General features: G+C 46.0%; 1 long non-coding RNA gene across 3 annotated transcripts in view; it reads left to right on the top strand.

Annotated features, from left to right (window-relative positions):
- The first annotated feature begins 2,104 nt into the window (after positions 1-2,104).
- LOC119321753 overlaps positions 2,105-6,864 on the top strand; it is a 21,935-nt gene continuing 17,175 nt past the window's right edge. For all 3 annotated transcript variants that reach the window (XR_005155175.1, XR_005155177.1, XR_005155176.1), the window contains exon 1: positions 2,105-2,185. This is a non-coding gene — a long non-coding RNA (uncharacterized LOC119321753). The remainder of the gene's footprint in view (positions 2,186-6,864) is intronic.

Raw genomic sequence — 6,864 nt, 5'->3', positions numbered from 1 at the left:
CACAATCCAAAAAAGGTTTGATTTTTATTTCTCACGCATACTGGGAACCCCGCTGCTCTTATGGGCCATTGTTGCATGATTTTTTCTTACAGGCTGCGAGCGGGCTTCAAAATCATGAAAAAATAGTTGCCACTATGGGGATTCGAACTGAAGACCATCCACAACGAGGTAATCTGTGTTAACCACCTAAACTGGTAGATGCTTGTGATTACGAAACAGGGATATTGAAATACTATTAAGAAAGACAAAGGATGCATGAATATTCTCATATGGCAGATGTGGTGATAGCTGAGGCGACGGTCATGCATGATGGTCTGGTATTTGCAAATTCTCTAGGATTTCCTTGTGCGGAAACTGAGTCAGATTCCCTAAATGTGATTCAGTTCTGTGATGGACAGTCGAGGTGGTGGGATGCAGCAACGGCGTTATTCGCGGAGTGTGTGCATGTGGCATCGTCAATTGGGAAGATCGTCTATAGACATTGTTATCGTTCTACTAATCAAGCGGCGCATGTGCTAGCTAAATTTTGCATTTGTAATAAGACCTCAATGAGTTGGACAGATGAGCCCCAAGGCTGTCTCTGGTTCCTAATCTCATAGATGATGTACTTCCTTTTGTTGATTAATAAAGCTAGCCATGATGGCCTTTCCTCAAAAAAATAGTCTCACCTCAGTTTCTTACATTGAATTCCACCAATTTATATACAATCGCAAGTTGCCTAAAATATGAACAAGCAACCTAAGTAATTGATTGGAATTCCATTAAAAAGAGAACGTGCCTTTATCGGAAAGGAGGGATCCTGGACTGGATGTGCCTTGATTTGTGGGCTGCTTTGCATAATTATAATTAAAACATATTGTGGGCTACCACACATCCTTGAAGGATTAAAAGAGAGATTGGAAAGATTGAAAAGGAGGGATTTGTGTATTCAAAAAAGACATTTGATGATCCAAAGAGAGATTGGAAAGGAGGAATTTGTGGGCTTCCATACATGGTGTACAAACTCGATTGAAATCCATAGAAAAGATTGTGAGGAATTAAATCGAGAGCATCCAGAAATAAGAGGAGGAAGCTCCACCGAGCCTCCTCAGCGATTTGAAACGTCCAGCCGTCCATTCTGTTTTCTTGATGCGATTTTGACCGTCGGATCAAGCCTCTGAACAATGTCGATCGCAGGATCGAAGCGGTGACACTGCTGGAATGAACAGTCAGCTCTCTGCTGGAAATATCTCGTGCCACCGCTGTTATTACCGTGCCCTGCTGAGGGTATTTTCGTCATTTCACGTCTTAGGTCAACACGTGCCCTTCTCTGATTCGCTGCCTCCTCCCCAATCAGTGCCTCACCTCTCTCTCTCCCCGCACATCTCTCTCTCGCACATCTCTCTCTGTCGAGCCGCCGCCGCCGCCAGCCATCCTCCCCATCCGCCGCCACCAGCCACCTCTCGCCGGTCCGGTTCGAGCCCCTCTGCACCGAGCCCGGCCCCGGCCCCGACTCCCCATCTTCCAAGCCGGCGCGACCACCGCCGCAGCAGGAGCAGGAGCAGGAGCAGGAGAATGGCAGGAAGGAGGAGGACGACCAGGGAAGGAAGGGCGGCATCAATGTATCATCCCGGCCCCGGCCCCGGCCCCGGCCCCGACCCCCTTCTTCCAAGTCGGCGCGGCCACCGCCGCCACAGGAGCAGGAGAACAGCGGGAAGGAGGAGGACAACCAGGGGAGGAAGGGCGGCATCAACATGTCATCAACGTCCAGGTTCGCATCTCTCTCTCTCTCTCTCTCTCTCGGTTCCCCTCCTGAGATTGACTCTCCCTACCAGATCCTCCTGTACCATACACGAGATAGAGAGAGGGATGTTTGGAAAGAGATAGGAGGAATAGGAGAAGGGAAGGAGAAGCCGTGCCACCTCCGTCCTGTCCAGTGCATCGTGCGCGGCGACCGGTTTGGCTCTGGATCGGTGAGCGCCCTCTCCAATTCCCCATCCCCCTCTCTCTTTTGCGGGTTCTCCCGGGACGCAACTCTTCAGTGTTCTCGAGAAGGTCCATCCTCTCCTCCCCGTTGCAATCTCTTAATCCCCAATGCTCACATCTGGTCCGCTCTTCTCTTGTGGATGTGCAGGAAGAAAAGGGTCATTGGATTGTACAGGAAGAACGTGATGTTGTTCTTTGCTGCTCGACCACATTGCCCTTGGTAAACACGACGTAGGCAGTGTGGCGTGGATAGCCGGTGCTTTAGAAAGCATTGTAGTGTCCATTTTTTCGCGAAAAAAGTTCATATAACCCCCACAACTATCAATTTTGGGCCACATTACCCCCCCACGTCTAAAACCGGGATCTTAATCCCCTGAACTTTCACAAACAAGTCAAAACACCCCCTGCGGCCCATTTTAGTGGTTTCAGAGGGCGGTTTTGCCAACGTGGCATCTGACACGCGGTACCAGGATGCCAGGTAGGATCTGGGAGGGCTGGGTGCGTTCTAAATCCCCCCTGCGCCCCTAATGCAGTTGGACAGCATTTCCCCTGAATGTACAATGTTCTGACAGCAATGTACAGTTTGGTAATGACAAAACTATGCAACAAAGATGCATTGCACATGAATATAAATAGTACTTCTCACTATATAGTCTGACATAACAGCAGTTCACAAAATAGCTTAGCTCTGAAGTCTTAACTATCCAGACATGATTTTCTTCTGATGCTTTACATCAACAAAAGCACATACTTAATAGCTGATGTTACACATCAATGCCAATCATTTGTTTCACTTTCTAACAGTTCCAGTTATAAGCCAATAGAGACTATCATTCTGTGGCACTTGAGAAGATGCTCCTGATTGTGAAGATGCTCCTGGCTGAGAAGATGTTCTTGGTTGACAAGATGTTCTTGGCTGGAAAGATGTTGCTGGATGTGAAGATGCTCCTGGCTGAGATGTTGCTGGATGTGAAGATGCTCTTGGCTAAGATGCTCTTGGCTGAGAAGATGCTCTTGGCTGAGAAGATGTTCCTGGTGTTGTTTTCTTTGTACTCTTCTTTCCTTTGCGAACTTGTCTCTGCTGTGCTGGAGCATGTGATGTTTGAGTTGTAGGAGCTGGCTGAGAAGATGTTGCTCCTGGAGGTGGTGCCACTGGACACTGTTGCTTCTTCTTCCTTGATGATTGTTCCTGTGCCATCTAAGAAATGAAAAAGAAAAGTAAATTAGTAAATATTGTGAAGAAAGAAAGAGAAACATGACAAAGAGAAGATACCACCTCAGTGCTTTCCTTTTGCTGCCTTTTCCTTATTCTTTTTGCTGCTCTGGTGTAGCTCCCATTGGCTTTCTTTCCGGCTTCTGGATTCTGAAGACATTTCCTTTTGTTATGATCAAAATTTCCACATAAAGAGCATGTTATTCTACGGCCCTTCTTTGTCAGCTTTCCATTTTTAATTTCTTCACCCTCCTCTTTTCTTCTTTTTGTCTTCTTTCTTCCTGGCATTACCCTCTGAGGAGGTGGATGTGGCTTTGGATTTTCTGATACTGGCCAATTCTCTTTCCCCTCAACTGGTTGCAAAACATGATCATATATCTTGTTGTACTCACTGATAAGATAGCATGGTGCAATGAAATCATCTATCTTTTTGCCACAAGTGTAGATTGCACTTATGGCATGGCTACAAGGCAAACCTGATAGTTCCCAGTATCTGCAAGAGCACTGCCACTTTTCCAAGTTGACTGTGTACCTCCTATGTTCTCCTTCTTGTACTTCAAAACCTTCTTTTCCATTCCAAAGCACCTGGCAATTAGCTGACCTCTTGATGTTCAACTTCAACTTCTTGAAAATGTTTGGGCAAATGGTTCCACTCCATGTTGCTGATTTGCCCCTGTTTTCTTGTATCCGTGCCATCACCTTCTTTCTAATGATCTCATGTGATGTGATGACAGGGTAAAACCTTGACCTCATAATTGCATTGTTGAATGATTCACACATATTATTCTCAACTGAATCACACCATGAGCCCAGTTTGAAGTATGCTCTACTCCAGTGTTCTGGTGCAGTGTTCATAATATCTCTAGCTCCTTCTGGACTTTTCTGTGCTAATTTGGCTTTGTTGTAGTTGAACTGACTCCTATCAGAGGACTTGGCACATGCCCAAAACATTTTCTGCAATTTCTTCTCCCTATGTTGCTTCCTCCAATTTGCATATATATGTCTGGCACACATTCTGTGCTCCGCTTCAGGAATAATTTCATTAACAGACCTGATAAGACCCTGCAGTTTAATAGCAATGAGAAGACGAACAATGAGTCGACCATAATCGACCATAAAGAGCCCACCTAACATGACTCTACCTGACATGCATGTACAGTCGAGGCCGATGAGTCGACCATAAAGAGCCCAGCTAACATGACTCTACCTACCATGAACATATGAAAACATTCAGCACATACCTTCTGTTGATCAGATAAGAAAACACATCCATCACCATGATTGCTTATCTGCAGGTCCTTTTGGAGAAGTGAGAGAAACCAATACCATGACTCATAGCTTTCAACCTCAACTGTGGCCCAAGCAAGTGGGTACATCTGATTATTAGCATCTCTGCCAATAGCAGACAAAATTTGCCCTGTTACTGCCCCTTTCAGAAAGCAGCCATCTAATCCCACCACTCTTCTGCATCCAGCTAGAAACCCTTTTTTGCAACCCTCAAGGCACACATACATTCTCTGAAAGACTGGCTTGTCATGAATGTCTGGATCTAAACAAACAGCTACAGTGCTCCCTGGATTGCTTCTAACTAATTCTAGGTGGTAGTCAAACACTCTAGAGTACTCACCATTGGTCATATCAGTGAGCTTTGCCATGACAAGCTTTTTAGCCCTTTTGCACTTTGAGAGATTCACATCAGCTAGCAAATCCTCAAGTACTGCCTCTTGCATTTTCTCCACCCTCCAAGTAGGATTGTCCCTAATCTGCCTGAAATATTTTTTTGCAATAACTGTGCTAGTAACCAGCTTGTTGTCCCTCCTAGGAATGCATGTGTGCTCATTGTTGTACCTCACAACTTGTAGCCAATCAGACCTGCTGCTAATTGATCCATAGATGCTCCAAGGACATCCAGGCCAAGAGCACTGTGCACTGACCCTCTTCTTCTCATCTTTAGGGAATCTTAGGTGGTGGAAATTAACTAGCCCATATTTAACCAAAGCCTGCTTGAATTCCCTACTGTCAGTGAATGCCATTCCAACAGCAAATTCAGGTTTCTCACTAGTGCCATCAAACACTCTGTGTGTTGTCTTCCTCCTCCTCACTTCAGTGACCTCTCCATCACTGCCCTCATCATATGACAGATCATCATCACTATCAAAATGGGGTGTGCCTTCTCCATCTGAATCATCTAGCTTACCTGTTTCAGGCACAACAAAATCATCAGGCACTTTGCAAGATTTCCCCTCATCTTCTCTCAGGATCTTCTTTCTCACTTTCTGCTTCAACTCTTTTGCATATTTTCTCAACTCCAACACTTCATCATCAGATGTTGAACTATTACTCTCTGCTGGAGGGACAACATAGTCACTATCAGATGTTGAACTATCAATACCACTATCCTCATTTTGAACTGATTTTCCTCTGTCATGATTTTGTATGGGACCTCTGTTAACTGGTAACTTACGATTACTGGCTGACTGGTAGAAATTGTTTGACCACTGCCAATCTGGTTGGTGTTCTTGCCGCTGCTCCTGTTCTGGCACTTGGTGCATCTCCTCCTCCTCTAAATTATATGCCATTTGATGCATCTCCTGTCTTTCCTGTTGTCTATTATCCTCTGAAACTTGCTGCTGCTCCTGTTCTGGCACTTGGTGCATCTCCTCCTCCTCTGAATCAACATCACAATTACCTTCCCCTATATCTGCTGCATATTCTTCCTCCCATTCACTAGCTTCTTGTGCTACAAAATCATCAGGAATGTTAGCATAAATGTCCATGACCCCTGCATCAGTGACATGTTTGGCCATCTCCAGGACAGATTTTTTGTCATGCAACATCACCAGGGCACTATTCATTTGGCCATCTCTAATCATCCCAAGGAACTTCCAATGTAAATTTGTTTCCTGCAGTTGCTTATCTGAACAAGGCACATGCTCTGCAAGTTTTTTCTTCAGTTCTTCAAGGCTAATTTTGTGGTGCTGTACTGTTGAAAGGCCTTGACTTCCATTCACATACTGCCACTCTGTTCCATCATGTTCAAACTGTCCTCTGAAATGAAACCTGATGCAGAGATAGTCCAGCGGATCCATGGCTCAAACCTATGAAAAAAATATCTCTGAATCAAAATCCCCCCTTTCAGTTCAGTTCAAACCGAATCAGCCATAAATCAACGAACCCTAAACCATGGCTATCCAGCACGACCGCACTAACCACATGGACCGCTGAATGCATGAAAACAACAAGAAGACGACCATCTGGGTTGATTTTGAAATCCCCCAAAAACCCCAAAACCCTAACTAGAACAGAGAAATCGAACACATGGTGGTTCACTTCTCAGACAAAATCAGATGCGTTTACAAACCTGCACGTGCCGTCGGCTCGGGGCGCTCAGTTCATGTCGCCGATCGCCGTCCCTCCTGCCGCCGTCGTCGTCGAGGAGAGAGAACTGAGGGGGCGGCGAAGACGAAGAGGCTGGGGGTCGAAGCAGACGAAGAGGCTGGCTGGGTCGAACCGGTTCGAGGCGCAAGGGGGATTTACACCGCACCCAACCCTCCCAGATCCTACCTGGCATGCCGGTCCCACGCGTCAGGCGCCACGTTGGCAAAACCGCCCTCTGAAACCACTAAAATGGGCTGCAGGGGGTGTTTTGACTTGTTTGTGAAAGCTCAGGGGATTAAGATCCCGGT

This window comes from Triticum dicoccoides, chromosome 6B, assembly GCF_002162155.2.
Source record: "Triticum dicoccoides isolate Atlit2015 ecotype Zavitan chromosome 6B, WEW_v2.0, whole genome shotgun sequence".
NCBI lineage: Eukaryota > Viridiplantae > Streptophyta > Magnoliopsida > Poales > Poaceae > Triticum > Triticum dicoccoides.
This window is presented reverse-complemented; position numbering and strand designations above follow the sequence as displayed.